At 63.6% G+C, this 16,542-nt stretch overlaps 3 non-coding genes across 3 annotated transcripts; all 3 read left to right on the top strand.

Annotated features, from left to right (window-relative positions):
- Positions 1–7,026: 7,026 nt before the first annotated feature.
- On the top strand, positions 7,027–7,145 carry LOC142866941 (5S ribosomal RNA). Its single transcript, XR_012916674.1, has one exon. It is a non-coding gene; the product is annotated as a 5S ribosomal RNA (ribosomal RNA).
- Positions 7,146–10,653: 3,508 nt separating this feature from the next.
- LOC142866747 (5S ribosomal RNA) lies at positions 10,654–10,772 on the top strand. The gene has a single exon (XR_012916577.1). It is a non-coding gene; the product is annotated as a 5S ribosomal RNA (ribosomal RNA).
- A 3,504-nt stretch (positions 10,773–14,276) lies between these two features.
- On the top strand, positions 14,277–14,395 carry LOC142866746 (5S ribosomal RNA). Its single transcript, XR_012916576.1, has one exon. It is a non-coding gene; the product is annotated as a 5S ribosomal RNA (ribosomal RNA).
- Positions 14,396–16,542: the final 2,147 nt, after the last annotated feature.

The raw sequence follows: 16,542 nt of genomic DNA, 5'->3' as shown, positions 1-16,542 counted from the left end.
TGCCTGCCCGTCTGCAGTGGGTGTGTGGACACAGCCAGATCCGCACTGCGCCCTGCCTGACCGTCTGCCGTGGGTGAGTGGACACAGCCAGTTCCGCACTGCGCCCTGCCTGCCCGTCTGCCGTGGGTCAGTGGACATAGCCAGATCCAAACAGCACCCTCTCTGCCCGTCTCCCGTGGGTGAGTGGACACAGCCAGATCAACACTGCGCCTTGCCTGCCCGTCTCCCCTGGGTGAGTGGACACAGCCAGATCCGCACTGCGCCTGCCTGCCCTTCTCCCGTGGGTGAGTGGACACAGCCAGATCCGCACTGCATTCTGCCTGCCCGTCTGTCGAGGGTGAGGGGACACAGCCAGATCCGCACTGCGCCCTTCCTGCCCGTCTTCCGTGGGTAGGTGGACAGAGCCAGATCCACACAGCACCCTCTCTGCCCATCTCCCGAGGGTGAGAGGACACAGCCAGATCCGCACTGCGCCCTGCCTGCCCGTCTGCCATGGGTGAGTGGACACAGCCAGATCCGCACTGCGCCCTGCCTGGTTTGTTCCGTGGGTCAGTGGACATAGCCAGATCAACATAGCACCCTCTCTGCCCGTCTCCCATGGGTGACTGGACACAGCCAGATCCACACTGAGCCTTGACTGCCCGTCTCCCGTGGGTGAGAGGACACAGCCAGATCCGCACTTCGCCTTGTCTGCCCGTCTGCCATGGGTGAGTGGACACAGCCAAATCCGCACTGCGCCCTGCCTGCCCGTCTGCTGTGGGTCAGTGGACATAGCCATATCCACACAGCACCCTCTCTGCCGGTCTCCTGTGGGTGAATGGACACAGTCAGACCCACACTGCGCCCTGCCTGCACGTCGCCCGTGGGTGAGTGGACACAGCTACATCCGCACTGCACCATGCCTGACCGTCTGCCGTGGGTGAGTGGACACAGCCAGATCCGCACTGCGCCCTGCCTACCCGTCTGCCGTGGGTCAGTGGACATAGCCATATCCACACAGCACCCTCTCTGCCCGTCTCCCGTGGGTGAGTGGACACAGCCAGATCCACACTGCACCCTGCCTGCCCGTCTATTGTGGTTGAGTGGACACAGCCAGATCAACACAGCACCCTCACTGCCCATCTCCCGTGGGTGAGTGGTCACAGCAGGATCCACACAGCACCCTCAGTGCCCGTCTCCCGTGGGTTAGTGGACACAGCCAGATCCACACTGCGCCTTGCCTGCCCGTCTCCCGTGGGTGAGTGGACACAGCCAGATCCACACTGAGCCTTGCCTGCCCGTCTCCCGTGGGTGAGTGGACACAGCCAGATCCACACTGCGCCTTGCCTGCCCGTCTCCCGTGGGTGAGTGGACACAGCCAGATCCGCACTGCGCCCAGCCTGCCCGTGTGCCGTGCTTCATTGCACATAGGCAGATCCACACAGCACCCTCTCTGCCCGTCTCCCGTGGGTGAGTGGACACAGCCAGATCCGCACTGCGCCCTGCCTGCCTGTCTCCCGTGGGTGAGTGGACACAGCCAGATCCGCACTGCGCCCTGCCTGACCGTCTGCCGTGGGTGAGTGGTCACAGCCAGATCCGCACTGCGCCCTGCCTGCCCGTCTGCCGTGGGTCAGTGGACATAGCCAGATCTGCACTGCGCATTGCCTGCCCGTCTCCCGTGGGTGAGTAGACACAGCCAGATCCACACTGCGCCTTGCCTGCCCATCTCCCGTGGGAGAGTGGACACAGCCAAGTCCGCACTGCGCCCTGCCTGCCCGTCTCCTGTGGGTGAATGGACACAGCCAAATCCACACTGCGCCTTGCCTGCAAGTCTCCCGTGGGTGAGTGCACACAGCCAGATCCGCACTGCGCCCTGCCTGCCCGTCTGCAGTGGGTGTGTGGACACAGCCAGATCCGCACTGCACCCTGCCTGACCGTCTGCCGTGGGTGAGTGGACACAGCCAGTTCCGCACTGCGCCCTGCCTGCCTGTCTGCCGTGGGTCAGTGGACATAGCCAGATCCACACAGCACCCTCTCTGCCCGTCTCCCGAGGGTGAGTGGACACAGCCAGATCCACACTGCGCCTTGCCTGCCCGTCTCCCCTGGGTGAGTGGACACAGCCAGATCCGCACTGCGCCTGCCTGCCCTTCTCCCGTGGGTGAGTGGACACAGCCAGATCCGCACTGCATTCTGCCTGCCCGTCTGTCGAGGGTGAGGGGACACAGCCAGATCCGCACTGCGCCGTGCCTGCCTGTCTCCCGTGGGTGAGTGGACACAGCCAGATCCACACTGCGCCTTGCCTGCCCATCTCCCGTTGGTGAGTGGACACAGCCAGATCCCCAAGTGGACACATCCAGATCCGCACTGCGCCCTGCCTGCCCGTCTCCCGTGGGTGAGTGGACACAGCCAGATCCGCACTGCGCCCAGACTGCCCGTCTGCCGTGGGTCAGTGGACATAGCCGGATCCACAGAGCACCCTATCTGCCCGTCTCCCGTGGGTGAGTGGACACAGCCAGATCCACACTGCGCCTTGCCTGCCCCTCTCCCATTGGTGAGTGGACACAGCCAGATCCGCAATGCGCCCGGCCTATCCATCTGCCGTGGGTGAATGGACACAGCCAGATCCGCACTGCGCCCTGCCTGCCCGTCTGCCGTTGGTCAGTGGACATATCCAGATCCACACAGCACCCTCTGTGCCCGACTCCCGTGTGTGAGTTGACACAGCCAGATCCGCACTGCGCCCTGCCTTCCCGTCTGCCGTGGCTGAGTGGACACAGCCTGATCCGCACTGCCCCCTGCCTGCCTGTCTCCCGTGGGTGAGTGTAGACAGCCAGATCCACACGGCGCCCTGCCTGCCCGTCTCCCGTGGGTGAGTGTAGACAGCCAGATCCTCTCTGTGCCCTGCCGGCCCATCTCCCTTGGGTGAGTGGACACAACCAGATCCGCACTGCGCCCTGCATGACCGTTTGCCGTGGGTGCGTGCACACAGCCAGATCCGCACTGCGTCCTGCCTGCCCGTCTGCCGTGGGTCAGTGGACATAGCCAGATGCACACAGCACACTCTCTGCCCGTCTGCCGTGGGTGAGTGGACACAGCCAGATCCACACTGCGCCTTGCCTGCCCATCTCCTGTGGGTGAGTGGACACAGCCAGATTCACACTGCACCTTGCCAGCCCGTCTCCCGTGGGAGAGTGGACACAGCTAGATCCGCACTGTGCCCTGCCTGACCGTCTGCCGTGGGTGTGTGGACACAGCAAGATCCGCACTGCGCCCTGCCTGCCCGTCTGCCGTGGGTGATTGGACACAGCCAGATCCGCACTGCGCCCTGCATGCCCGTCTGCTGTGGGTCAGTGGACATAGCCATATCCACACAGCACCCTCTCTGCCCGTTTCCCGTGGGTGAGTGGACAAGCCAGATCCACACTGCGCCTTGCCTACCCGTCTCCCGTGGGTGAGTGGACACAGCCAGATCCGCACTGCGCCCTTGCCTGACCGTCTCCCGTGGGTGAGTGGACACAGCCAGATCCGCACTGCGCCCTGTCTGCCCGTCTGCCATGGGTGAGTGGACACAGCCAGATCCGCACTACGCCTTGCCTGCCCGTCTGCCGTGGGTCAGTGGACACAGCAAGATCCGCACTGCGCCTTGTCTGCCCGTCTCCCGTTGGTGAGTGGACACAGCCAGATCCCCAAGTGGACACATCCAGATCCGCAATGCGCCCGGCCTGCCCGTCTGCCGTGGGTGAGTGGACACAGCCAGATCCGCACTGAGCCCTGACTGCCCGTCTGCCGTGGGGAGGGAGTTCCAGAAGAAGGCCAGGATGTCATTTTGAGGGAGTATGTGACCAGAACTCGTCCCGTTGCTTTTGGGGTTCTATGGGCTACACGTAGGAATCTTTGGTGGTGGCACCTGATGTTGGGGGATCCGGAGTCACACCCAGACCTGCTCCACAGGCCTCCTTTTACTTTTCTCTTCGGATTCATTATTTTTAAAAAGTGTCTCTTATCTCTATGATTGCATTTTCTTTTCTCTCTCTTTTCAAGCAGATGATGGGAGTCCAAGTATTAAGGTGACATGTGTTGCCCGTGCCCCCCTCCCCGCTGTGTTCTTATTCATTTACCTCTGATGTCGTTCCAGCGTATTGTGGGGGTACCAATGTTAAGGTCGGGTACGTTGCCCTCTCCCAGCCTCCCCCCTCGGGTCAGAGCCTCAAGTGCGCCCATCCCCCAGTCGGTGCGCACCCACCCCATTCCTAATGGAGGTGTATGCCCATCCCCTCCCCCCACCCGCCCGACACCCACCCGATGAAGGTGATTCCTCTGTGTCCACTTAGGTGTCCATCGGTTCGTACCCATTTGCTGGTGAGCGCGAGCACGTGGTGCTCGTGTGTCCATTCTTGGGCTACCTGGCTTACTGGAACGGGTTCCAGCTCTGGCCAGGAGAACCACGAGAGGTGCCCTCTCACCGCTGCTCCTCCTAGCTGAATAGCACTCCGTGGTGTCCACGCGCCACATTTCATTTACGCACTCGTGGGTCGATGGGCACTCGGGTCGCTTCCAGGTCTTTGCGATTGTGACTTGTGCCCTGACTCTAACCCTAACCCTTACCCAGCCCGTCTCCTCCTCGGCCCCTGCCTGACTGACTCCTTCCCGCCCGGCCTGTCACCTGTCACCGTCCTCTGCCCCTGCCTGACACGCTCCTCCCCGCCCGGGCCGTCACCGTCCTCGGCCCCTGCCTGACGGGGCTCCTCCGTCGCCTGGGCCTTCCAAGGGCTTGGTGTGGACGCTGGTTCCAGGACGCCCTCCCAGGAACCCGGTAGCAGGGCGGCCGCAGCGTCTCGCGCCACCCAACCGTCCGCCGGCCGGCGGCCGTCGCTAAGTGGCCTGCGGGGGACGTGCCCCCACTGTGGGGCGGGCGCCCAGCCTGGTGTCTTCTCTGAGGCCCCGTGGCTGCTTTTCCCCCCCCCCAAGGGGAGAGCCGCGGAGGTGGGGACCGCCTCCTCGTGGGGACGTACACCCAGCTCTCCACGTCGGATTCCGGGGCTCTCTGTCCTGCCAGAAGGCCCAGCTGGCCTGCGGGTCCTTAGAGTGGCAAAAACATCCGAAAACTGAGATTGAGGGTCCGGTGGTTGTCTGCACTTTTGTGCTGGGCACCCCAGGGAGGCCCGGGGGCTGGCTGGACAACGCGGTCTGCTGGGCAGGGGGGGGGTTTGGAGGAGCAACTGATGCCCTTTGCACTTTGGGTAGCAAGTGTCTGAGGTGTCTCTGAGCCCTGCGCCATGTCGGGGGTGGGGGGTGGGAGGTCGGGGGGGGTGGAGGAGCAGGAGGAGGAGGAGGAGGAGGTGGGAAGGGCCGTGGCCTGCAGTCGTCTTCCCGGGGTGGCTTCTTCCACAGGCTGCTTGGCCTGGGCTCCCTGCACCTGGGCCTTTGGAGGACTGGCCCTGTGCTTGCCAACGCTTCCCCTGCAGGGACCCAGAGCTGGGAGGTTGCATCTCTCAGCCCTGGGTCGGGCAGAGCCCCAGCGGGCCATGCCCACAACCTCTCTCAGCACGGGTCCCCCAGAAGGCCCCTTTGGGACCAGGATTCTCTTGCGGGTGACTCTTTAAGGTCTGGCCCCTGGATGGAGGGGCACCAGGAGTAGAGGAGCAGGAAGGGGAAGGGGGTGGCCATGCGAGGGGACACTTTCAGGCCAAGTCCCAGCTTCAGCCTGATCCTCCTGGGAACCCCGGGGTGTACGTCACACCTCCTGGTTGTCCCGCTCTGAGACAAGGAGCCGGGCTTCGCATTCCCCCAGCAGCCAGTCGTGGGCTGAGGACACCTGGGGCGTTGGGAACTCCCTGGCTTCTCCTTGGCTTAACATCTGGAGCTGCTTGTGAATCGTGCCGCCACACACACCCGAGTGCAGGTGTCTTCTGCACAGACTGCGGGCCTCGCTCTTCTGAATGCCGCTAGCTCGCCACCCACCCACGGGTGAACCTGGTCAGGGTACTTTCTCTCGGGGGCAGACTCTGATCCTGGCGGGCTACCGGTGTTTCTGTTTGCTCGTTTCTTTCTTCCATTTCGGGAAAGGCTTCCTTACTGGGTGTGGAAATCTCCTATGCCTTTCCTCGCCTATTCTGTCAGCTTTAAAATTCTCTTTCAGTTGCCACCCTCACAGATGGATTAGGAAACTCTTTCCGGTGCACTCATTAGTGAAATGACCTCAATGAAGCTGGAATCCAATATCTAATCGCCGATTTTTAGCGAGTCCACACGCCAGGGTGGTCGGGGTCCAATGCAGCCCCGGCCAGGCCCAGGCCCCTTGGACTGGGCCACAGGAGGACACAGAGGAGGGTCCCGGCACCCCCGGTCGCATTGCCGGCAGTTCTCCAAGGGCTTGGGCGTTTTCCAGAGGTAGGAGATGGAGGGGACTGATTTCTTCAGCGCCCCACAAACCACGCCACCCCACCCATGGGACACATCCCTAGAGAGAGAGAGAGACGCCCCATACAGTCGCTCCCCTCCCCCATGCGCTGTGCCCCAGCCCGGGCCCGGGGGAATAGGCGGCAGCCCACCCACAGGGTGGGGGGCCCAGCTGAAAGGGGTTGTCGGGGAGGGCGGCCCCTGCCTGGGGTCAAAGGGCGGGCGATCCGCGCGTGCGCAATGGGCGGCGGCGGCGGCGGCGGCGGCGGCGGCGGGGGCGGCCACGAGCTGGGGGTGGGGGGCGGGTAGGTGAAGGAGGCCAGGCGAGGAGAGGAAGGGGGCTGGAAGGTCTCCACCTTGGCGAGTCCAGCCGTGGAGGCGCATCTTGTGTGAGTGTGAGTGTGTGTGTGTGTGTGTGTGTGTGTGTGTATAGAGAGACAGCCCCCCACCCCGGCCCACCGCTCCCTGCCCGCCCCGCCCCGCCCCGCCTGTCACCCCCGTCCCTCGGAGCCCGCCGGACCCGGCCGGTGAACTCAACAGGCCCGGCCCGGCGCGGGTCAGCGCCGGTGCGGGGCCTGGGGCGGGAGGAGGCGGCGGGGAAGCGCAGAGAGGCTCGGCTTCTTGAGCGGGGCAGGGGCGCCCTCCGCCGTCTAGGGCCACACCACCCTGAACGCGCCCGACCTCGTCTGGTCTCGGAAGCTAAGCAGGGTCGGGCCTGGTTAGTACTTGGATGGGAGACCGCCTGGGAATACCGGGTGCCGTAGGCTTCTTCTTTTTTTTTTTTTTTTTGTTTTGCCTCTTGTTCTGTCCCCTCTCTGGGAGCGAGGCGGCGGCCCGGGGTGGGGGTCACCCCCACCCTCAGCGCCCGCCGCGGTGCCTGGCGCCCCAGCCCGCACCGTGGGGCCTCCTCTTGTCCCAAGCCGCGACACCGCCGTCACGCGGCAGCATGCGTGGCTTCTGGACTGTCAGGTCTCAGACCAAAGGTCTGCTCTGTGGGAACCGACACGCTGGAGGAAACCTTGAGAGTCTGAGAGGGGAGGGAGTTCCAGAAGAAGGCCAGGATGTCATTTTGAGGGAGTATGTGACCAGAACTCGTCCCGTTGCTTTTGGGGTTCTATGGGCTACACGTAGGAATCTTTGGTGGTGGCACCTGATGTTGGGGGATCCGGAGTCACACCCAGACCTGCTCCACAGGCCTCCTTTTACTTTTCTCTTCGGATTCATTATTTTTAAAAAGTGTCTCTTATCTCTATGATTGCATTTTCTTTTCTCTCTCTTTTCAAGCAGATGATGGGAGTCCAAGTATTAAGGTGACATGTGTTGCCCGTGCCCCCCTCCCCCCTGTGTTCTTATTCATTTACCTCTGATGTCGTTCCAGCGTATTGTGGGGGTACCAATGTTAAGGTCGGGTACGTTGCCCTCTCCCAGCCTCCCCCCTCGGGTCAGAGCCTCAAGTGCGCCCATGCCCCAGTCGGTGCGCACCCACCCCATTCCTAATGGAGGTGTATGCCCATCCCCTCCCCCCACCCGCCCGACACCCACCCGATGAATGTGATTCCTCTGTGTTCACTTAGGTGTCCATCGGTTCGTACCCATTTGCTGGTGAGCGCGAGCACGTGGTGCTCGTGTGTCCATTCTTGGGCTACCTGGCTTACTGGAACGGGTTCCAGCTCTGGCCAGGAGAACCACGAGAGGTGCCCTCTCACCGCTGCTCCTCCTAGCTGAATAGCACTCCGTGGTGTCCACGCGCCACATTTCATTTACGCACTCGTGGGTCGATGGGCACTCGGGTCGCTTCCAGGTCTTTGCGATTGTGACTTGTGCCCTGACTCTAACCCTAACCCTTACCCAGCCCGTCTCCTCCTCGGCCCCTGCCTGACTGACTCCTTCCCGCCCGGCCTGTCACCTGTCACCGTCCTCTGCCCCTGCCTGACACGCTCCTCCCCGCCCGGGCCGTCACCGTCCTCGGCCCCTGCCTGACGGGGCTCCTCCGTCGCCTGGGCCTTCCAAGGGCTTGGTGTGGACGCTGGTTCCAGGACGCCCTCCCAGGAACCCGGTAGCAGGGCGGCCGCAGCGTCTCGCGCCACCCAACCGTCCGCCGGCCGGCGGCCGTCGCTAAGTGGCCTGCGGGGGACGTGCCCCCACTGTGGGGCGGGCGCCCAGCCTGGTGTCTTCTCTGAGGCCCCGTGGCTGCTTTTCCCCCCCCCCCAAGGGGAGAGCCGCGGAGGTGGGGACCGCCTCCTCGTGGGGACGTACACCCAGCTCTCCACGTCGGATTCCGGGGCTCTCTGTCCTGCCAGAAGGCCCAGCTGGCCTGCGGGTCCTTAGAGTGGCAAAAACATCCGAAAACTGAGATTGAGGGTCCGGTGGTTGTCTGCACTTTTGTGCTGGGCACCCCAGGGAGGCCCGGGGGCTGGCTGGACAACGCGGTCTGTTGGGCAGGGGGGGGTTTGGAGGAGCAACTGATGCCCTTTGCACTTTGGGTAGCAAGTGTCTGAGGTGTCTCTGAGCCCTGCGCCATGTCGGGGGTGGGGGGTGGGAGGTCGGGGGGGTGGAGGAGCAGGAGGAGGAGGAGGAGGAGGTGGGAAGGGCCGTGGCCTGCAGTCGTCTTCCCGGGGTGGCTTCTTCCACAGGCTGCTTGGCCTGGGCTCCCTGCACCTGGGCCTTTGGAGGACTGGCCCTGTGCTTGCCAACGCTTCCCCTGCAGGGACCCAGAGCTGGGAGGTTGCATCTCTCAGCCCTGGGTCGGGCAGAGCCCCAGCGGGCCATGTCCACAACCTCTCTCAGCACGGGTCCCCCAGAAGGCCCCTTTGGGACCAGGATTCTCTTGCGGGTGACTCTTTAAGGTCTGGCCCCTGGATGGAGGGGCACCAGGAGTAGAGGAGCAGGAAGGGGAAGGGGGTGGCCATGCGAGGGGACACTTTCAGGCCAAGTCCCAGCTTCAGCCTGATCCTCCTGGGAACCCCGGGGTGTACGTCACACCTCCTGGTTGTCCCGCTCTGAGACAAGGAGCCGGGCTTCGCATTCCCCCAGCAGCCAGTCGTGGGCTGAGGACACCTGGGGCGTTGGGAACTCCCTGGCTTCTCCTTGGCTTAACATCTGGAGCTGCTTGTGAATCGTGCCGCCACACACACCCGAGTGCAGGTGTCTTCTGCACAGACTGCGGGCCTCGCTCTTCTGAATGCCGCTAGCTCGCCACCCACCCACGGGTGAACCTGGTCAGGGTACTTTCTCTCGGGGGCAGACTCTGATCCTGGCGGGCTACCGGTGTTTCTGTTTGCTCGTTTCTTTCTTCCATTTCGGGAAAGGCTTCCTTACTGGGTGTGGAAATCTCCTATGCCTTTCCTCGCCTATTCTGTCAGCTTTAAAATTCTCTTTCAGTTGCCACCCTCACAGATGGATTAGGAAACTCTTTCCGGTGCACTCATTAGTGAAATGACCTCAATGAAGCTGGAATCCAATATCTAATCGCCGATTTTTAGCGAGTCCACACGCCAGGGTGGTCGGGGTCCAATGCAGCCCCGGCCAGGCCCAGGCCCCTTGGACTGGGCCACAGGAGGACACAGAGGAGGGTCCCGGCACCCCCGGTCGCATTGCCGGCAGTTCTCCAAGGGCTTGGGCGTTTTCCAGAGGTAGGAGATGGAGGGGACTGATTTCTTCAGCGCCCCACAAACCACGCCACCCCACCCATGGGACACATCCCTAGAGAGAGAGAGAGACGCCCCATACAGTCGCTCCCCTCCCCCATGCGCTGTGCCCCAGCCCGGGCCCGGGGGAATAGGCGGCAGCCCACCCACAGGGTGGGGGGCCCAGCTGAAAGGGGTTGTCGGGGAGGGCGGCCCCTGCCTGGGGTCAAAGGGCGGGCGATCCGCGCGTGCGCAATCGGCGGCGGCGGCGGCGGCGGCGGCGGCGGGGGCGGCCACGAGCTGGGGGTGGGGGGCGGGTAGGTGAAGGAGGCCAGGCGAGGAGAGGAAGGGGGCTGGAAGGTCTCCACCTTGGCGAGTCCAGCCGTGGAGGCGCATCTTGTGTGAGTGTGAGTGTGTGTGTGTGTGTGTGTGTGTATAGAGAGACAGCCCCCCACCCCGGCCCACCGCTCCCTGCCCGCCCCGCCCCGCCTGTCACCCCCGTCCCTCGGAGCCCGCCGGACCCGGCCGGTGAACTCAACAGGCCCGGCCCGGCGCGGGTCAGCGCCGGTGCGGGGCCTGGGGCGGGAGGAGGCGGCGGGGAAGCGCAGAGAGGCTCGGCTTCTTGAGCGGGGCAGGGGCGCCCTCCGCCGTCTAGGGCCACACCACCCTGAACGCGCCCGACCTCGTCTGGTCTCGGAAGCTAAGCAGGGTCGGGCCTGGTTAGTACTTGGATGGGAGACCGCCTGGGAATACCGGGTGATGTAGGCTTCTTCTTTTTTTTTTTTTTTTTGTTTTGCCTCTTGTTCTGTCCCCTCTCTGGGAGCGAGGCGGCGGCCCGGGGTGGGGGTCACCCCCACCCTCAGCGCCCGCCGCGGTGCCTGGCGCCCCAGCCCGCACCGTGGGGCCTCCTCTTGTCCCAAGCCGCGACACCGCCGTCACGCGGCAGCATGCGTGGCTTCTGGACTGTCAGGTCTCAGACCAAAGGTCTGCTCTGTGGGAACCGACACGCTGGAGGAAACCTTGAGAGTCTGAGAGGGGAGGGAGTTCCAGAAGAAGGCCAGGATGTCATTTTGAGGGAGTATGTGACCAGAACTCGTCCCGTTGCTTTTGGGGTTCTATGGGCTACACGTAGGAATCTTTGGTGGTGGCACCTGATGTTGGGGGATCCGGAGTCACACCCAGACCTGCTCCACAGGCCTCCTTTTACTTTTCTCTTCGGATTCATTATTTTTAAAAAGTGTCTCTTATCTCTATGATTGCATTTTCTTTTCTCTCTCTTTTCAAGCAGATGATGGGAGTCCAAGTATTAAGGTGACATGTGTTGCCCGTGCCCCCCTCCCCCCTGTGTTCTTATTCATTTACCTCTGATGTCGTTCCAGCGTATTGTGGGGGTACCAATGTTAAGGTCGGGTACGTTGCCCTCTCCCAGCCTCCCCCCTCGGGTCAGAGCCTCAAGTGCGCCCATCCCCCAGTCGGTGCGCACCCACCCCATTCCTAATGGAGGTGTATGCCCATCCCCTCCCCCCACCCGCCCGACACCCACCCGATGAATGTGATTCCTCTGTGTTCACTTAGGTGTCCATCGGTTCGTACCCATTTGCTGGTGAGCGCGAGCACGTGGTGCTCGTGTGTCCATTCTTGGGCTACCTGGCTTACTGGAACGGGTTCCAGCTCTGGCCAGGAGAACCACGAGAGGTGCCCTCTCACCGCTGCTCCTCCTAGCTGAATAGCACTCCGTGGTGTCCACGCGCCACATTTCATTTACGCACTCGTGGGTCGATGGGCACTCGGGTCGCTTCCAGGTCTTTGCGATTGTGACTTGTGCCCTGACTCTAACCCTAACCCTTACCCAGCCCGTCTCCTCCTCGGCCCCTGCCTGACTGACTCCTTCCCGCCCGGCCTGTCACCTGTCACCGTCCTCTGCCCCTGCCTGACACGCTCCTCCCCGCCCGGGCCGTCACCGTCCTCGGCCCCTGCCTGACGGGGCTCCTCCGTCGCCTGGGCCTTCCAAGGGCTTGGTGTGGACGCTGGTTCCAGGACGCCCTCCCAGGAACCCGGTAGCAGGGCGGCCGCAGCGTCTCGCGCCACCCAACCGTCCGCCGGCCGGCGGCCGTCGCTAAGTGGCCTGCGGGGGACGTGCCCCCACTGTGGGGCGGGCGCCCAGCCTGGTGTCTTCTCTGAGGCCCCGTGGCTGCTTTTCCCCCCCCCCAAGGGGAGAGCCGCGGAGGTGGGGACCGCCTCCTCGTGGGGACGTACACCCAGCTCTCCACGTCGGATTCCGGGGCTCTCTGTCCTGCCAGAAGGCCCAGCTGGCCTGCGGGTCCTTAGAGTGGCAAAAACATCCGAAAACTGAGATTGAGGGTCCGGTGGTTGTCTGCACTTTTGTGCTGGGCACCCCAGGGAGGCCCGGGGGCTGGCTGGACAACGCGGTCTGCTGGGCAGGGGGGGGGTTTGGAGGAGCAACTGATGCCCTTTGCACTTTGGGTAGCAAGTGTCTGAGGTGTCTCTGAGCCCTGCGCCATGTCGGGGGTGGGGGGTGGGAGGTCGGGGGGGGGTGGAGGAGCAGGAGGAGGAGGAGGAGGAGGTGGGAAGGGCCGTGGCCTGCAGTCGTCTTCCCGGGGTGGCTTCTTCCACAGGCTGCTTGGCCTGGGCTCCCTGCACCTGGGCCTTTGGAGGACTGGCCCTGTGCTTGCCAACGCTTCCCCTGCAGGGACCCAGAGCTGGGAGGTTGCATCTCTCAGCCCTGGGTCGGGCAGAGCCCCAGCGGGCCATGCCCACAACCTCTCTCAGCACGGGTCCCCCAGAAGGCCCCTTTGGGACCAGGATTCTCTTGCGGGTGACTCTTTAAGGTCTGGCCCCTGGATGGAGGGGCACCAGGAATAGAGGAGCAGGAAGGGGAAGGGGGTGGCCATGCGAGGGGACACTTTCAGGCCAAGTCCCAGCTTCAGCCTGATCCTCCTGGGAACCCCGGGGTGTACGTCACACCTCCTGGTTGTCCCGCTCTGAGACAAGGAGCCGGGCTTCGCATTCCCCCAGCAGCCAGTCGTGGGCTGAGGACACCTGGGGCGTTGGGAACTCCCTGGCTTCTCCTTGGCTTAACATCTGGAGCTGCTTGTGAATCGTGCCGCCACACACACCCGAGTGCAGGTGTCTTCTGCACAGACTGCGGGCCTCGCTCTTCTGAATGCCGCTAGCTCGCCACCCACCCACGGGTGAACCTGGTCAGGGTACTTTCTCTCGGGGGCAGACTCTGATCCTGGCGGGCTACCGGTGTTTCTGTTTGCTCGTTTCTTTCTTCCATTTCGGGAAAGGCATCCTTACTGGGTGTGGAAATCTCCTATGCCTTTCCTCGCCTATTCTGTCAGCTTTAAAATTCTCTTTCAGTTGCCACCCTCACAGATGGATTAGGAAACTCTTTCCGGTGCACTCATTAGTGAAATGACCTCAATGAAGCTGGAATCCAATATCTAATCGCCGATTTTTAGCGAGTCCACACGCCAGGGTGGTCGGGGTCCAATGCAGCCCCGGCCAGGCCCAGGCCCCTTGGACTGGGCCACAGGAGGACACAGAGGAGGGTCCCGGCACCCCCGGTCGCATTGCCAGCAGTTCTCCAAGGGCTTGGGCGTTTTCCAGAGGTAGGAGATGGAGGGGACTGATTTCTTCAGCGCCCCACAAACCACGCCACCCCACCCATGGGACACATCCCTAGAGAGAGAGAGAGACGCCCCATACAGTCGCTCCCCTCCCCCATGCGCTGTGCCCCAGCCCGGGCCCGGGGGAATAGGCGGCAGCCCACCCACAGGGTGGGGGGCCCAGCTGAAAGGGGTTGTCGGGGAGGGCGGCCCCTGCCTGGGGTCAAAGGGCGGGCGATCCGCGCGTGCGCAATCGGCGGCGGCGGCGGCGGCGGCGGGGGCGGCCACGAGCTGGGGGTGGGGGGCGGGTAGGTGAAGGAGGCCAGGCGAGGAGAGGAAGGGGGCTGGAAGGTCTCCACCTTGGCGAGTCCAGCCGTGGAGGCGCATCTTGTGTGAGTGTGAGTGTGTGTGTGTGTGTGTGTGTGTATAGAGAGACAGCCCCCCACCCCGGCCCACCGCTCCCTGCCCGCCCCGCCCCGCCTGTCACCCCCGTCCCTCGGAGCCCGCCGGACCCGGCCGGTGAACTCAACAGGCCCGGCCCGGCGCGGGTCAGCGCCGGTGCGGGGCCTGGGGCGGGAGGAGGCGGCGGGGAAGCGCAGAGAGGCTCGGCTTCTTGAGCGGGGCAGGGGCGCCCTCCGCCGTCTAGGGCCACACCACCCTGAACGCGCCCGACCTCGTCTGGTCTCGGAAGCTAAGCAGGGTCGGGCCTGGTTAGTACTTGGATGGGAGACCGCCTGGGAATACCGGGTGATGTAGGCTTCTTCTTTTTTTTTTTTTTTTTGTTTTGCCTCTTGTTCTGTCCCCTCTCTGGGAGCGAGGCGGCGGCCCGGGGTGGGGGTCACCCCCACCCTCAGCGCCCGCCGCGGTGCCTGGCGCCCCAGCCCGCACCGTGGGGCCTCCTCTTGTCCCAAGCCGCGACACCGCCGTCACGCGGCAGCATGCGTGGCTTCTGGACTGTCAGGTCTCAGACCAAAGGTCTGCTCTGTGGGAACCGACACGCTGGAGGAAACCTTGAGAGTCTGAGAGGGGAGGGAGTTCCAGAAGAAGGCCAGGATGTCATTTTGAGGGAGTATGTGACCAGAACTCGTCCCGTTGCTTTTGGGGTTCTATGGGCTACACGTAGGAATCTTTGGTGGTGGCACCTGATGTTGGGGGATCCGGAGTCACACCCAGACCTGCTCCACAGGCCTCCTTTTACTTTTCTCTTCGGATTCATTATTTTTAAAAAGTGTCTCTTATCTCTATGATTGCATTTTCTTTTCTCTCTCTTTTCAAGCAGATGATGGGAGTCCAAGTATTAAGGTGACATGTGTTGCCCGTGCCCCCCTCCCCCCTGTGTTCTTATTCATTTACCTCTGATGTCGTTCCAGCGTATTGTGGGGGTACCAATGTTAAGGTCGGGTACGTTGCCCTCTCCCAGCCTCCCCCCTCGGGTCAGAGCCTCAAGTGCGCCCATCCCCCAGTCGGTGCGCACCCACCCCATTCCTAATGGAGGTGTATGCCCATCCCCTCCCCCCACCCGCCCGACACCCACCCGATGAATGTGATTCCTCTGTGTTCACTTAGGTGTCCATCGGTTCGTACCCATTTGCTGGTGAGCGCGAGCACGTGGTGCTCGTGTGTCCATTCTTGGGCTACCTGGCTTACTGGAACGGGTTCCAGCTCTGGCCAGGAGAACCACGAGAGGTGCCCTCTCACCGCTGCTCCTCCTAGCTGAATAGCACTCCGTGGTGTCCACGCGCCACATTTCATTTACGCACTCGTGGGTCGATGGGCACTCGGGTCGCTTCCAGGTCTTTGCGATTGTGACTTGTGCCCTGACTCTAACCCTAACCCTTACCCAGCCCGTCTCCTCCTCGGCCCCTGCCTGACTGACTCCTTCCCGCCCGGCCTGTCACCTGTCACCGTCCTCTGCCCCTGCCTGACACGCTCCTCCCCGCCCGGGCCGTCACCGTCCTCGGCCCCTGCCTGACGGGGCTCCTCCGTCGCCTGGGCCTTCCAAGGGCTTGGTGTGGACGCTGGTTCCAGGACGCCCTCCCAGGAACCCGGTAGCAGGGCGGCCGCAGCGTCTCGCGCCACCCAACCGTCCGCCGGCCGGCGGCCGTCGCTAAGTGGCCTGCGGGGGACGTGCCCCCACTGTGGGGCGGGCGCCCAGCCTGGTGTCTTCTCTGAGGCCCCGTGGCTGCTTTTCCCCCCCCCCAAGGGGAGAGCCGCGGAGGTGGGGACCGCCTCCTCGTGGGGACGTACACCCAGCTCTCCACGTCGGATTCCGGGGCTCTCTGTCCTGCCAGAAGGCCCAGCTGGCCTGCGGGTCCTTAGAGTGGCAAAAACATCCGAAAACTGAGATTGAGGGTCCGGTGGTTGTCTGCACTTTTGTGCTGGGCACCCCAGGGAGGCCCGGGGGCTGGCTGGACAACGCGGTCTGCTGGGCAGGGGGGGGGTTTGGAGGAGCAACTGATGCCCTTTGCACTTTGGGTAGCAAGTGTCTGAGGTGTCTCTGAGCCCTGCGCCATGTCGGGGGTGGGGGGTGGGAGGTCGGGGGGGGGTGGAGGAGCAGGAGGAGGAGGAGGAGGAGGTGGGAAGGGCCGTGGCCTGCAGTCGTCTTCCCGGGGTGGCTTCTTCCACAGGCTGCTTGGCCTGGGCTCCCTGCACCTGGGCCTTTGGAGGACTGGCCCTGTGCTTGCCAACGCTTCCCCTGCAGGGACCCAGAGCTGGGAGGTTGCATCTCTCAGCCCTGGGTCGGGCAGAGCCCCAGCGGGCCATGCCCACAACCTCTCTCAGCACGGGTCCCCCAGAAGGCCCCTTTGGGACCAGGATTCTCTTGCGGGTGACTCTTTAAGGTCTGGCCCCTGGATGGAGGGGCACCAGGAATAGAGGAGCAGGAAGGGGAAGGGGGTGGCCATGCG

Source organism: Microcebus murinus, unplaced genomic scaffold (genome assembly GCF_040939455.1).
Source record: "Microcebus murinus isolate Inina unplaced genomic scaffold, M.murinus_Inina_mat1.0 scaf007_hap2_Mmur4.0, whole genome shotgun sequence".
Lineage (NCBI taxonomy): Eukaryota > Metazoa > Chordata > Mammalia > Primates > Cheirogaleidae > Microcebus > Microcebus murinus.
The sequence above is the reverse complement of the archived record's forward strand: the minus strand, read 5'-3'. Positions and strand labels throughout refer to the sequence as shown.